Raw genomic sequence first — 16,028 nt, 5'->3', positions numbered from 1 at the left:
GCCAAAACCGGAAGTGAGGGACCGGAAGTTGTGCTCACCCATATTTCATCCGGCCACTCGCTATCGCTAGCGGGACTCCAGCTTGATACACTGGATAGCGATCCGTTGCCAATAACTCGATAAACAACATGATTTGGACGTATATAGTATTATACAACCTGGAACTGGACCAACAAGATCGACATCCCATAATAGCAAACTTTCTGCTCCACGCTGATCGCCCAACGCTACGAGGAAGCTGCGGTGAGTTTCAGCGTGTTTGATTATTATTATACATACACACTGCTCCGATCAACATATCACCCATACTAAATAAATGATTTAACGTCGGCCACGGACTTATAATGAATATGAATATGTGAATGAAAAAATAGAACGTTGCTACATCGTAAACGATAGATACTTGACGTTGAATGGGCCATAGTAATGTCAATTTAGCAATACAATTTAAAAAGTTATAGCCCTGCAAAGAAGGGGAACATCTCCATAGACAAATAGAGCTGGCAGAGGATGGTATAAGGATGGATATAAGCGTGGCAGAGAAAGGGTTAAGTGATGATCTATGCAGCGGTTCCCAAACTTTTTTGGCCGTGCACCCCCTGTCACCTCCCGACCTAGCTGACGCACCCCCCAATGGGTTTCCGACGCACTGAATGAGAAATTCTTTGCCGAAACTTATACCGAAAATAGGAAACAGTTGGCGGTGTAAACCGAATGCAGAAAGGCCGAAAATGATTAATATAAATTATATAATGTTTTCTTTTTTTTTTTTAGCTACCTGATTATGGCAAAAGACGTGATTATGGCAACACTTTACTTAAATAATATTAATAATCACCATTATGGGCCCATAAAACATTTATTCAGCACTTTTGAATGCATACATTAATTCCAGACTGACTGCTGAAAGATTGCACTGCTTACTAACTAACGTTGATAAACCCAGGTTTACCACACAGTTAAAACACAGCTACTTACATTTGAGGATAAACTTGCATAAGCAGTTTCACTCAAGTTTCACTGTAGATGCCAAGGCTCCCTTGGCTCACCAAGTTGCCTGCATCAAATTCCAACATCCAATATAGGATGCCAAGAGCATGCTCTACAACATGGGATCATCCATTTCTATCTACAGTAAAAGCTGTTCACATGTAAAGGGTTTTTATAAACTCATGTTAATTCTGTGCTCAATAGTTACATTTTATTACACATCCAATAAAATTTTCCAGGACAACTGTTTATTTCCATGTAATTGGTCACTTTTGCTCAGTTTCCATGCCTTTCCATACCTGGAAAATGAAAAAATGAATCCCATGTTTTCCAGGTACCGTGGGAACCCTGACACACACACACACCAAAGTTCCCCACATGAATCTCACCGTGACAAACCGGGAAAGCCACCAAGACACCAGCCCAGCCCTGCACCCTCGGCGAGGAGCGTTAGCCTAGCCACAAGCCAGCGGCAAACATTCAGACACAACGTTCATTCATTCAGCCAGCATCACTAACACCGTGCACTATGCAAATATTATCCGCAGGCTGCATTAGCAGCCAGCAGCCAACGTGATACATTACATTGTACATATGTGACACAGCCAAGTTAACATTGCAATCCCTTAATAAAGTCCACTTACCAATGGGCGATGTGATCCTGTCAGTGCTATAGTGAGAAGTGACAGCCCGCCACCATTTGAAAGGCAGCTGCGCGAACTGCGCATGCTCAGTCCCAATCACAAACACCTGTTAACTTATTTAGACCCCTTTACACATCTGATCCTTATATTAAATAAACCAAAAGTCTTGACAGTGAACCTCATCCTGGTTTAAACTCACTGACATCAAAGAAGACACAGACAAACAAAGGACAGAGTTTGTCTAACAGCAACCAGTTCAAGAGCTCTGTGGTTTCGTCCCATGAAGTGAAATCATCAAACCAAATACCATGTGAGACCTGGAGCTGTAAAGTGTGTTTTCTTCTTATTCCTTAATGGTCCATGGACCTGGTCTACAAGATACACTACACCACTCAGGTACCCATGTACATGTCGAAATACTTCCCAAAGGTCAGTGAATTCCACCACCACAACACCAGAGGGAGTTCCACAAATCATGTTCAACCCAGATTCGGCTCAAACAAGGGACTAAACACGTTTCGCAATTATGCCAGAACAATGTGGAACGCCCTACCCACAGCCGTAAAATAATGTGAATCCCTACCCAGCTTCAAAACCGCCCTCAAAGAGCACCTACAGGAGGCTGCAATTCGAAACTGGCCGCCGTAAATGTCCAACCCCCCCCCCTGTATGTTGTGTATGTCATAAATGTCATGATGAATTGAAGATGGGGGAACCTGATGTAAACAAGACGAAAGTCTTTCTCTGGTCTGCATCCTCTTAACAATTGTGTGTATTGAGCCGTACTGTATTGTTTGTACCCATTCTGCAATCTGTTAATAACATTTTCAATCAATCAACATAGTACATACAGTAACATAGGCTACCACTAGGTGGCAGTGAGATCCTTCACACCACCTGTGAAGTTTTGGGTCATTGCATATCGCGCTGTCTGTCCCTGTTGTGTTGCCGTACCCACTCTATCTGCCGACGGTAGGTGCTTCTTTGAAATATAGCTCCCTTATTTCACTATTTTCTGCTAAATGTAACTCATTTAAGTTTGAACTTGTAATACATAATGTTTAACGTTCAATTTATTACATGGTTTCATGACATTTGTGCTAATTTTACCACTAGTACTAGTTTTATAGGTACGTTAAATAGTTCTTCGATTAGCTTAGCAATGGCGTTCATATCAGTGGGAGCGTCGTCTTTCTTTGATTCGCTTCTCGTTGCTTTCTTCATTGTGGTTCTTTCAGTCAATATAGTTAGTAGGAAACCTAAGGTGATGTATACATAAAGGTTTAACCGAGTTGGGAGTATAAAAAGAGGGTCGCAATGATTGCTACGGCCATTTCATGCATTCCATTCACTCGCTGCTCTCGTAGTTATTATTATGGTGAAAAAACGAATGAATTGTTTAATTTTGTACATGTAGGTATGCAAGATGTGCAGTGACCAGAAGACTCCAACGGTGTTGTTTTATGTGTCTTCTGCAGGTATGTGGCTCCATGCACTGTACACTGTACATTGGAATACTGACGAAGCCATACTTGGTCATTTACTGTACAACTGGGTTAGGACATTTGTATGGGCCAGTTTCGAATTGCAGTCTCCCGTAGGTTTTTGAAAGTGGGTAGTGATTCACATTCCTTTACAGCTTTGGGTAGGGCGTTCCACATTGATGTGGCATAATTGCGAAACGTGTTTAGTCCCTTGTTTGAGATATGGGTAGTGCAATAGAGCCAGAAACCATACCCAAGAGTTTCCCATCTAATAATAATAATAATAATAATAATAATAATAATAATAATAATTCATCTTATTTATATAGCACTTCTTTCTCAATTACTCAAGTCGCTGATCCTAATCCTGATGGTTTTTCAACATTTACACTACTAAGAAATGCTTCTACTTTATTCACATGCACAGTTTGAAAGTCAAACTCACAATATTTATTTCTCATTAGTTGGTCATTAATCAATTGTTTTGAAACATTGTTATCTGATGATGTTGTCTCACTTTTTAGTTTCTCTATCTTCCCAACAAAAAAATCATTAAAGTAGTTTGCAATATCTAGATGTTTAGTAATGAAGGCACTGCCTGACTCTATAAAGGAGGGTGTTGTCCCCTGATCTGCCCATTAGCTCATTTAATGTTTTACAGTTTCTTTCCATGTTTAATTTCATTTATCCTATTTTGATAAAACATACTTTTCTTTTTCATTTATTTATAAGGTCAATGTTATTGAGGCATTACAAAAGAACAGAGCAGTTCTGTATCTCTCTGCTGAGGGTATGCATGATGTGCAGTGACCAGAAGACTACAAATATGTTGTTTTATGTGTCTTCTGCAGCTGAGGGACAATACATGCCAAAAAGCAGTGCAGAGTCACTCTTCTGTCTCTTGACTGAATGAGAACCGTTACATAAAGTAATTACTAATATAGCAGTCTATCCTCTAATGTAAAGTCATCTACTAGTAAACTAGCAGTCTTACCTCTATGTAAAGTCATCTACTAGTAAACTAGCAGTCTTAACTCTATGTAAAGTCATCTACTAGTAAACTAGCAGTCTTACCTCTATGTAAAGTCATCTACTAGTAAACTAGCAGTCTTACCTCTATGTAAAGTCATCTACTAGTAAACTAGCAGTCTTACCTCTATGTAAAGTAAGCTCCTAGTAAACTAGCAGTCTTACCTCTATGTAAAGTCATCTACTAGTAAACTAGCAGTCTTACCTCTAGTCATCTACTAGTAAACTAGCAGTCTTACCTCTATGTAAAGTCATCTACTAGTAAACTAGCAGTCTTACCTCTATGTAAAGTCATCTACTAGTAAACCAGCAGTCTTACCTCTATGTAAAGTCATCTACTAGTAAACTAGCAGTCTTACCTCTATGTAAAGTCATCTACTAGTAAACCAGCAGTCTTACCTCTATGTAAAGTAATCTACTAGTAAACCAGCAGTCTTACCTCTATGTAAAGTCATCTACTAGTAAACTAGCAGTCTTACCTCTATGTAAAGTAATCTACTAGTAAACCAGCAGTCTTACCTCTATGTAAAGTCATCTACTAGTAAACCAGCAGTCTTACCTCTATGTAAAGTCATCTACTAGTAAACTAGCAGTCTTACCTCTATGTAAAGTAATCTACTAGTAAACCAGCAGTCTTACCTCTATGTAAAGTCATCTACTAGTAAACCAGCAGTCTTACCTCTATGTAAAGTCATCTACTAGTAAACTAGCAGTCTTACCTCTATGTAAAGTCATCTACTAGTAAACCAGCAGTCTTACCTCTATGTAAAGTAATCTACTAGTAAACCAGCAGTCTTACCTCTATGTAAAGTCATCTACTAGTAAACCAGCAGTCTTACCTCTATGTAAAGCAGGGGTGGGCAATTATTTTTCCCAGGGGGCCAAATGAGCAACTGAAAATATGTTGGAGGGCCGGGCCAAAATTCCAAACTCAATTATGCATAATATACATTTTATTTCTATATAAAAAGCAGTAAATGGCATTGTTTTGACCCCTGGTAAGAGTGTATGTTATTATTTGGCAATTAAAAGGTGAGGTTAGCTTTCAAAAATATCATTTATTCAAATAGAATTTATTTCCAAAATGATAAACAAAATGTGAAACATTAATAACAAATGGCATTTTGAGTTTCATATACTATTGAAACAAGGATTTTCTTAGCCTTCTAAAGACATCACATCATCTTATAGCAAAAATAAACAAGACATGTCACTGAACTGTGTAAAGAAAAGTGTCCAAAGTGTCCAGTTTGTAGCCTTTTTTACTTTACATGCCTATTAAACATTTAATGTTTTCAGAACTGTGCAAAAAAAAGAAAAAACATATCAAGTGTCCCATTTCACTTGTTATATTTCCACATTTTAGTGTTCTTCAGTTCTTTTTTTTTCATTCAGTGTGAGAAATCCAGTCTCTGTTGAGCTTTAACAAGTCCATCAAAGTCAGGTTGCATGTCTGAGGTGGAGATGCGAAGCACAGCTGCCAGATGTTCATCAGTGAGAGAGGATCTGTACCTGGACTTGGTAAACGTCATGACTGAGAATGTCTGTTCACATATGTAGGTGGATCCAAAGAGAACAAACATCTTCTGAGCATGTCTCCTCATGTTTGGAAAGTTCTCCTCCTTGAGAGCAGAGTAGAACTCTAGCAGTGATGCTGACTTAAAGTGCTCTTTCAGTAGTGAATCAGACTGCAGGTCAATGAGTTCAAGCTGAACAACTATCAACACTGCAGGTAAAGGGAGAGGAAACAAGCTGCATTTCATCTTCAATTTTTTTGAAATCTTGAAAACGCCTTGAAAATTCATCATGCAGTGCTCCCAACATGGATGAGTACCTGTTCCGGTGATCAGCTGATGGTTTGACTTCTTTCAGGGTTTTCATGTGTTTGAGATTGTTGCTGCCTAGTTGCCTTGAAATTAATTGCAATTTTGTCATGAAGGCTTTCACATGGCTATGCATTTCATGAGCAAAAATGCCCTTGCCCTGCAGTTGTGTGTTCAGTACGGATGGGTACCGTTCACATTTTAACCGATACGGTACCGGTACCTGTGAATCGATACCGGTACCCAACGGTACCTTTTTTCTGTACTTTAGTCTCTAAAAATGTAATCTACCTACCTCGGTTGTGAAAAGAAAAAATCCAAACTTCAAATAACCACACTTTCGACCGTTTTCGGCTTGCCCCGACTGCTTTGTTGTTGAATCAAGTCAAATCCTAGGTAAGCGTATATTGTGCGTGTGAACGTTGACATGAAAAGAAAAAAGTAAAAAAAAAAATTAAAATTTTTTTATTTATTTTTTATTGTCATGTAATCTTTCGCGGGCCGGTCAGAATCATCCAGCGGGCCGCATTCGGCCCGCGGGCCGTACAATGCCCAGGTCTGATGTAAAGTCATCTACTAGTAAACTAGCAGTCTTACCTCTATGTAAAGTCATCTACTAGTAAACTAGCAGTCTTACCTCTATGTAAAGTCATCTACTAGTAAACCAGCAGTCTTACCTCTATGTAGAGCTGTCGCGGAAGCCTGTTTTTAGGATTCGAACTTCGGCAGGGTTTTTCGAACGGACGTTCGAAGCATCGTTTTTTAATTAATTAATTTAATCATTATAGATCCTATGGGGGGCGACATTGCATAGTCTTATCGGTGGGGGGGGGGGGAAGGTTGTTTTTCCAGTGGTGGGTGTGTGGGGGGTATTGTCTCCCAGAACAACATCGTTGTGATTTCAGAAAATGAATGAATGTGGATGAGAGCCTCGACATTAAGTGGTTGTAGCTACGGCTGTGGGGGTGCGGGAGACATGATCCAATAGATATTTATACGCCTGAGTCTCCTGAACACTGTGCAACCAATCCCAAGTCGATCTGCACTTTCTCTGCCGAGCTATAGTCTCCTTTTTGCACCTACTCCCGAACTACGCATGCGCAGATTGCCCACGGAGTCTAGGTCGTCAATCTGCAAATGCGTAGTTTGGGAGTAGGTGCGAAAAAGTGACTATAGCTCGGTAAGACTAGAGGTAAGACTGCTAGTTTACTAGTAGATGACTTTACATAGACGTAAGACTGCTAGTTTACTAGTAGATGACTTTACATAGACGTAAGACTGCTAGTTTACTAGTAGATGACTTTACATAGAGGTAAAACTGCTAGTTCCCAAAGTCGGGGTCGCAACCCACAGGAGGGTTGCAAGCCGCCGCGGGGTGGGGGGGGGGTGTCGCCAGATGATTTAAAAAAAAATTGCAGTCAGGCCACTGAACTTAGAAGCAGGCCAGGACAGTGTTTCTAGTTACAGCAGCGCAATAGTTAGATAACCTAGGTGGGGAACAACCAGGAGATCACTGCAACTCACACAAGTTGGAGAACTATCTCTCTCTCTCTTTCTCTTGCTCTCACACACACACACACAAAAGGAGCTGCATGTGATTGGTGGAGGCGGGACCCTTACAAAAAACTGTTGTTGCTAATCATTGACACATGCTAGGGCCTAACAAAATTAATAGTTGGTTTCCGGTTGCCGACCGACCCTGCCGATTTAGGTGCGACCCAATATATTTTATGAGTTTAAAAAAATAAAAATTATTATAAAAAAATAAAATCAGATTTTTTTTTTTTTTTTTTTTTTTTTTAAGAATAAAGTTTCATAGAAATCTTAGTCAAACATTTAGTATTATGGATATTAAACATGCTGGCAGAGTACATGCATCCATGTTGTTGTGAACATTTTAATTAAATAAAGAAATTCCCTATCCATAGTCGCCGTGGGAAAGAATAAAATAAAAAAATAAAATAAATTCCCTACCTACCCATGGCCAAACTGACAACCAACAGGAAACCAACAATATATTTTACTTTGCCTAGCCTGTAATAATCCCCCCCAGAAAAATCTACTTTGCATTTGATATATTGCAAATATATGCCATCACACACACTGGCATTTAAAGGGTTAGAATTATAAAATTAATATGTGGTGTTATGATCAGGGCTGAAGTTGAATAAAAGATTGTATTATTTTCAATCTGACATTACAAAAAAACTGAAAATCCATCAAAATCAGTGTTGTTGCTAATCATACATACGGTATGCTAGCCTGTTTTTTAACAATAATTTGTGATGCCATCACAAACACTGGCATTTAAAGGGTACAAATAAAAAAAAAATGCCTGCACCAGAATGCAGGAAATGAAGTCTTTGTAACAAGAAATGTCCTGGTGGGGGACCCCAGACCCCCTGCTTAAAAAGTGGCCTGACTGGGGCTATATTTTGCACTATATTTCCTGGCCTGAATGATTTCCCCAGTCCGGCCCTGGTTAAAAGCCTCCAATGCTTATTAGTGTGTGCGTTTGAACGTGTGCTCTCTGACCCCATTATTTTTGGGTCGCAGCCTGAAAAGTTTGGGAACCCCTGTACTAGTAGATGACTTTACATAGACGTAAGACTGCTAGTTTACTAGTAGATTACTTTACATAGAGTTAAGACTGCTAGTTTACTAGTAGATTACTTTACATAGAGGTTAGAGGTGGGAATCACCAGAGGCCTCACGATACGATACTATCACGATACTTGAGTCACGATACAATAGTATTGCGATACTAAATATATTGCGATATGCTGAGTATTGCGATATTAATATTGTGATATATTGCGATTTATTACCTTTTTTCAACTGCAAAGTAAAACTTTGTCAACATGTTTTATCTAATAAAATAAAGTTTAATCTGTTCATCTCACTTCAATAATTTTTATTGCAGAACATGGTATTTTCTCAAGCAGACAGATGTAAACACTCTAATCTGTGTTGCATGTACCTGACAAACTGAACTGTTTGTATTACAGTCATATTCCAACTTAACTGAATGCACATGTGTGTGTGTGGACTACTGTACTATGACAGGTATTGAAATGAACAATGCAACTTCCCTTTTTCTTTTTTATAAATAAATAATTAAATATCGATGCTTGGCGTCCCTGTATCGATACAGTATCGCCACGCAAAGTATCGCTACTATGTATCGATATTTTCCCCCACCACTAATAGAGGTAGGGCTGAGCCCGAACGTTCGGACCTTCGTTTGTTACGTTGGCATTTTAATCTTAATTAATGGGTTCGAACCTCCGCATTTAATTTTTTTATTATTATTTTTTTTAATTTTTTTATATTACACGAAAAATATATATCAGAATGTGATATATATATCAGAATATCACAGTACTATGTTGTGTTTAGAGAATCACTTAAAAGTCACGAAAGTCAATCAGCGTCTTCAAATATGATGCCTAAAGGCCGGGCGATTTAATTTAGCGCCCCAAGCAGAGTCGGTGTGTTAGGGAGTCGGGACTGACATGATGACGACAATGATGAACGCAATGAATGAAATGAAAATTAATGCAGCATCAAATCTTGAAATGTATAAAAAGAAAACAGTCATATAAACGTAAAAAAATTAAGTTCTGACGTTTTTAAGATAGCAGGAGCCGTGGGGGCGGCTACGTGGCGTAGTGGGCAAGGCGCTCGTCACGAATGCAGAGACGCTTTCAGTTTAGCTGGTCGTTCATACTAATACACATTGGCCGTATTAGGGGGTGGGAAACTGATGGGAGGGGATCGGGCGTTGTGGACAGCGACTCCTACAGGTCGGTTGGTGCGCCTGCGCAGTAGAATCAGGAAGTGTCGGGGGCAGCGTGAGCCTCCCACGCGTTACTCCTCGCCACTGAGAGATCGAGCTGCGCAGGTGAAAAGATGCGACTGCTGTTACCTCAAGTACCGGAGGGGACTTGTGCTATGTATGACTTAGTCCACATTGCAGCCGGCTTGTGGGAGGCAAGAAACAGCGTTCGTGACAGGGGAGGGTTGAATTGGATGATACGAAATTGGGATGGGAGAAAATATAGAAAAATGGGAGAAAAAGTGGATAAAAAAAAGAAAAAAAGATAGCAGGAGCCGTCTGCCAACACAATGTTGTTTCAACAAATGGATTACCATCCAAATGTTATTGAAGACTCCTGTGACCAGTTTGATTGATTGATTGATTGAAAACTTTAATTAACAGATTGCAGAATGGGTACAGTACAGCTCAATACACACAATTGTTAAGGGGATGCAGACCAGAGAGAGACTTTTGTCTTATTTACATCAGGGTCCCCCATTTTCAATTCATAATGACATTTATGACATACACAATATACAGATATAAAAATCTAATCTAATCATCTAATCTAATCATGACATTTATGACATACAGATATACAGTACTGTTACATTTGTGACAGATATACAGTACTGTTACATTTGTGACATACAAGATATGCAAATATACAGTACTGTTAAACAGATCCCAACAGTAAATATATACATACGAGGGGGAGGGAACTGTACATTAGGAGGGGGTGGGTGGGTGGGTGGGACATTTACAGGGGCCAGTTTCGAATTGCAGCCTCCCGTAGGTGCTATTTGAGAGCAGTTTTGAAAGTGGGTAGGGATTCATCTTTTTTTACGGCTGTGGGTAGTACAGTTGTTCCGATACCGATACCAGTATCGGAAATGCCTCCGATACTGCCTAAAATGCTGGCATCGGTATCAGCGAGTACGCCGAAAGGCTAGTCTCCGATCCCATATGACGTAATTTATCGACAACATGTGCGGTATCCTCCTACGTACTGAGAGTGAGCATTATAAAACAAACGTGTTTTTAATCGACCATGAATTAAAGTGTCAATGCTGTTTGTCATTTTAACAGCAGATACTTTCTTAAATGTCATCGTCCCGACAGAGCAGTGTTGACAGGGGATGGGTTCGGTTGCTGGTGTTATTAGCATTAGCTGAAGCGTTACCTTGGCTAAAGTTGGGACTATTCATAATCCAGCAATAATGGCTGCAGACCTGCAAGCAAAGTACAGCAAGTTGGCAAAGGAGTATTCCAAGGTAAATCACTTTTTCACCAGTAACGTTATATTGTCTTGTTTCCATCTAACGTTAGCTCATGCTAACCTAGCTCACGCTAACGTCGTCACTGATCTAAGTTACCTCTCGCACACAATTAATGACATGTTGCAGACAGCCATACCGGTGACAATGTTTAGCTTTTAGTGCCAAATGATAAGAGTCTGAGGCAGAGTCTCAAAAGAGGATGTTGAATATTTATTGTGCAAAAATCACAACAGAGCCTCTACTACTAGCTAACTGAAGTCACCGGAGCCTTCTGGAGTGCAACAACATATAACGTCCGTGCGGAATCAATGTCCCAACAACCTTTCCGTGGGTGAACTCATTGAGCATCCAATTAATGATACTAATACTAATCTATATAATCACCTGTTGTTGAATAAATACCATTACTTTATAGTTATTACTAAAAAACAGTATATATAAAACAGTAGCTGTAAACATTTCTATTTTTAAATAACGTTTGATAATTTATATAATTTTTTTTTAATGTATGCACTTAGGGCTGGGCGATAAAACGATAACGATAACTATCGCGATAAATTATTTCCTCGAAATAAACATGAAACGTGGTCGCAAAGTTTCGATATATCGATTTTCCAAGCTTGGATATGAGCACGCACTAACAACCAATCGGTGAAGGAGATGGCCGAGAGCGAAGGAGACCAGGAAGGAGACCCAGCGCTGCACCTCTGGGTAGAGAGGTAGGACTCACTCAACAACAAGGCTGGCTAGGCTAACTAGCTTGCACGCCGATGTTTTATATATTTACGTGCAGAGTATGTGTGCAGCGTGAATTCTGAGGCCACGTTCATAGTAGTGTGGGTATACAGTGGACGTCGTTTCAATATATTGTGGCGGAAGAGAGTATTTTAGTGTCATATTTATTACATTGCCATGAGATACTCCGCTTGTCGGCTTACTTCTAACGTGCGCGGACTGATGACGACATCAACTCGACTCGAGACATTCGCAGCAGCATAATAAGACAACAGGCTGGCTAGGCTAACTAGCTTGCACGCCGATGTTTTATATATTTACGTGCAGAGTATGTGTGCAGCGTGAATTCTGAGGCCACGTTCATAGTAGTGTGGGTATACAGTGGACGTCGTTTCAATATATTGTGGCGGAAGAGAGTATTTTAGTGTCATATTTATTACATTGCCATGAGATACTCCGCTTGTCGGCTAACTTCTAACGTGCGCGGACTGATGACGACATCAACTCGACTCGAGACATTCGCAGCAGCATAATAAGTTAATTAAACTTGACATACATTATATCGACGATAATTATCGATATCGAATTATATGAAAATTATTTTATAATTTTATCGCGATAACGTTTTTGGTCATATCGCCCAGCCCTATATGCACTGGTATCGGATCGGTATCGGCCGATACCCAAAGCTTAGGTATTGGAATCGGATCGGGAAGGAAAAAATGCTATCGGAACATCTCTAGTGGGTAGGGCGTTCCACATTGATGTGGCATAATTGCAAAACGTGTTTAGTCCCTTGTTTGAGCCGAATCTGGGTTGGACATGATTTGTGGAACTCCCTCTGGTGTTGTGGTTGTGGTATTCACTGACCTTTGGGAAGTATTTCGACATGTACATGGCAGCGTTTCCGTTAGCCGGTAATTACGGTATTTGACCGGCAAAATCTGTTGAAGTCCGACATATTTAATCTCTCCGGTCTTAATGTCCGGTGAAAATAATTCCCTGAGTCTAAGCACAATTTGATTATTTGAATTGTATTAAAATAGGCTAAAATTAAATAGCCTATGCGATGAACGAAACAATCATTACATTTGTTTCATCGTTGCTTCTAATAATGACAACGACGTTGTCAGCGAGAGCTTAGTGCTGGGTGTGCAAACTTTTGTGAAGCTGCAGAGCCGGAGCAGCAGCAGCACAATGCAGTACTCCAGCAGTACTCCAATTCAGCCATTTTCAATTCAATGTTGGGTGGGGGGCGCTGCTGTGCGGTCCCCAGAAAAGAGCCAATAACAGCTGAATCTGCTGCTCTGCATCGACATACTCTCGCAAATAAGTCATTGGGAGGTGGAGAGAGAGAGAGTCGTCACGCAAACCCACGATAATGTTGCTGTCTCTCTCTGCCAAATTTCTCAGTTCTTCGCTTGATATAATTAATACAAATGTCCAATATAACGGAATTCGTTAGCTCATAAAAATGTGATTATAACAGACTGTTGTTTATTAATGTCGGGCAACTGCCCACAGACACCTATTTGATTTAAAGTCGGCAGCAGCACGAGTCTCGGGACTTATTTTATTTGGAATATAATGACTTTATACGCAAAAGTAGTCTAGTTTTAAGTAAAAATATTATAAATCTACATGCCTTGATGATGTCATTCTTTTGTTTTGTTGTCATTCTTTTGCCTATCAATTGTTTAAGCTCAATAAACTCTGACCGGAATTTCTCTACCGGACACTGAGGCCGGCAACAATTTTTTCTAACGGAAACCCTGGTACATGGGTACCTTAGTGGTGTAGTGTATCTTGTAGAGCAGACCCATTGCAAGTTGCTGTACTGTTTGTCATTTTGTCGTAGTACTCTTGAATGAGTGCTTCTGTTAGTCTTCAGGGTATTTTTGTTTACCAGAGAGGAGATCCGGGTTAAGTAAGTAAGTAGGTACTACATACGTCTAACTTTACAAACCTTTTTCTGACCGCAATATGCGCAATTGTTCTACGTAACATATTTTTATTACAACACAATGCGTTTGGCTTTGCTTTTAAACATGTATTTTTGCACATGCACGTATCTGCATTACACACGCACGTTACATATGGCCGTTACATTTTACATTTGGCCGGTAAATTAGAATCTTATCGGCCACGTTGGCCGGCCAAAAAAATTGCTAACGGAAACCCTGGCTGAGAGGAGGGTGGAGGTTGCCGTATCTGGGGAGAGAGCAGAGAAGGTGTTACTATACGATGGTGTGTGTTTACTTTTACCATGCCATTGGCTGGTTAAGATTACCGGTATATTCTGAGAGATGGCATGGCGTCTGTACTATCCATTTAACCTCTTAGCAAGCACCCCCAAAATTGGCCATTTTAGCTTTAGTTTTTGAGGACTGCATACCCTTTTTGCAAACCAAAACAACATACTTTATACTTATAGCACATGCATGAGCCTGGTCTCTTTTGAAAGATGACATTCTGAAGTCACTTTTAGTGCCAACGTAATAGAGTAACATAGGTCTGAACTTGAGTTGTAGAAAAACTTGTTACTCAAGTTTTTCTGTAGTAGTTAGTAGTCCAGAGGTAGTATTTCCCCAGAAGATGGTATGGCGTATCCAGACTGAGCCATAGCCTGAAGTCTTATGTAGTACATATCCAAATTTCATAAAGATTCATTCAGAAATGAGTGATTAGGTGTGATTTTGGTAAACTGTGTACAAAGAAAAACTCAGTTTTCTCAGACTTCAATTCATTTGGCTTCCTGTTAAAGAATTTAGTTTTTCACCTAGATCCCTGATTCATACATCCCCACATGGGGTATCATTGGAAGCCACACTCATTGGCTACAACGATCCACAAGCATTTTCGAGATCGGATCTAGATTGACGGAACTACTGCAGCCTGAGTCGGGAGTGGTATTTTGCGCAATACCGTGTACTTTGCACAAGCCTCAAATACCGGCATGTAACTCGAGAACCGCTCAATGGATTTTGTCACCTGAAAGGGCTATCCACAGGCAACAAATGGGGCCTTAATTCAATATATATATTGTATTACAAAATATGCACACCCGAGCCACTAGGGGTCGCTAAATTGCCGGTGGGCAAATCGTCCTAAAAAGGTCCCTGATATGAGCTGTGATGGGCTGATTTCAGTTCAGTCAGTATGTTCTTCCTGTGCCTCAGGACAGTTCAGTCAGTATGTTCTTCCTGTGCCCCAGGACAGTTCAGTCAGTATGTTCTTCCTGTGCCCCAGGACAGTTCAGTCAGTATGTTCTTCCTGTGCCCCAGGACAGTTCAGTCAGTATGTCGGTACATACTGAGGAAGAACATACTGAATGAACTGTCCTGGGGCACAGGAAGAACATACTGACTGAACTGTCCTGGGGCACAGGAATTCTTGTGAATTATTAAAATGGGTGGCTTTCCAATGGTGACAGAAATGACTACTATTCATGTTATTATTCTGCCTCCCTCCAGACCCCCCACAGCTCTATGTCTGTGAAGAGGAGGTTCCCCCTGAACAGCATGAGAGGAGCCCCAGTCTTGGTCAGGAGCAGACAGAGCTCCTACAGATTAAAGAGGAACAGGAGGAACTCTGGACCAGTCAGGAGGGAGAGCAGCTTCAAGGTCTGGAGGAGGCTGATATCATCAAGTTCACTTTCAACCCTGTCCCTGTGAAGAGTGAACATGATGAAGAGAAACCTCAGTCCTCATGGTTTAACCAAACCCAGGAGCCAGAGTCCCTACAGATTAAAGAGGAACAGGAGGAACTCTGGATCAGTCAGGAGGGAGAGCAGCTTCAAGGTCTGGAGGAGGCTGATATCAAGTTCACTTTCAACCCTGTCCCTGTGAAGAGTGAACATGATGAAGAGAAACCTCAGTCCTCATGGTTTAACCAAACCCAGACTGAGGAAAACAGAGAGACAGAGCCTCTAGCCAGCACCTCAACAAAACAGATGAAAACAGAACCTGATGGAGAGGACTGTGGATTATCAGAACCAGTCAGTAACTTGGATCCAGCTGGTGATTTAGAACCAACTACAGGTGACCAGCTCCTCTCTTCAGACTGTTCTGGAACTGATACTGATGACAGTGATGATTGGCTGGAGACTAGTGAACCTCATCCCGGTTTAAACTCACTGACATCAAAGAAGACACAGAAAAACAAAGGACAGAGTTTGTCTAACAGCAACCAGTTCAAGAGCTCTGTGGTTTCATCCCATGAGG

The 16,028-nt window shown here is 40.5% G+C and overlaps 1 long non-coding RNA gene across 1 annotated transcript; it reads left to right on the top strand.

Moving 5' to 3' along the window:
* The first annotated feature begins 2,589 nt into the window (after positions 1–2,589).
* Positions 2,590–15,352, top strand: LOC311232110. Its single transcript, XR_014619918.1, has 3 exons — positions 2,590–2,606; positions 3,052–3,112; positions 15,279–15,352. It is a non-coding gene; the product is annotated as an uncharacterized lncRNA (long non-coding RNA).
* Positions 15,353–16,028: the final 676 nt, after the last annotated feature.

Source organism: Notolepis coatsorum (genome assembly GCF_963971535.1).
Source record: "Notolepis coatsorum genome assembly, chromosome: 7".
Taxonomy (NCBI): domain Eukaryota; kingdom Metazoa; phylum Chordata; class Actinopteri; order Aulopiformes; family Paralepididae; genus Notolepis; species Notolepis coatsorum.
Note: the sequence above shows the minus strand (reverse complement) of the source record. Positions and strands in the feature narration are given on the sequence as shown.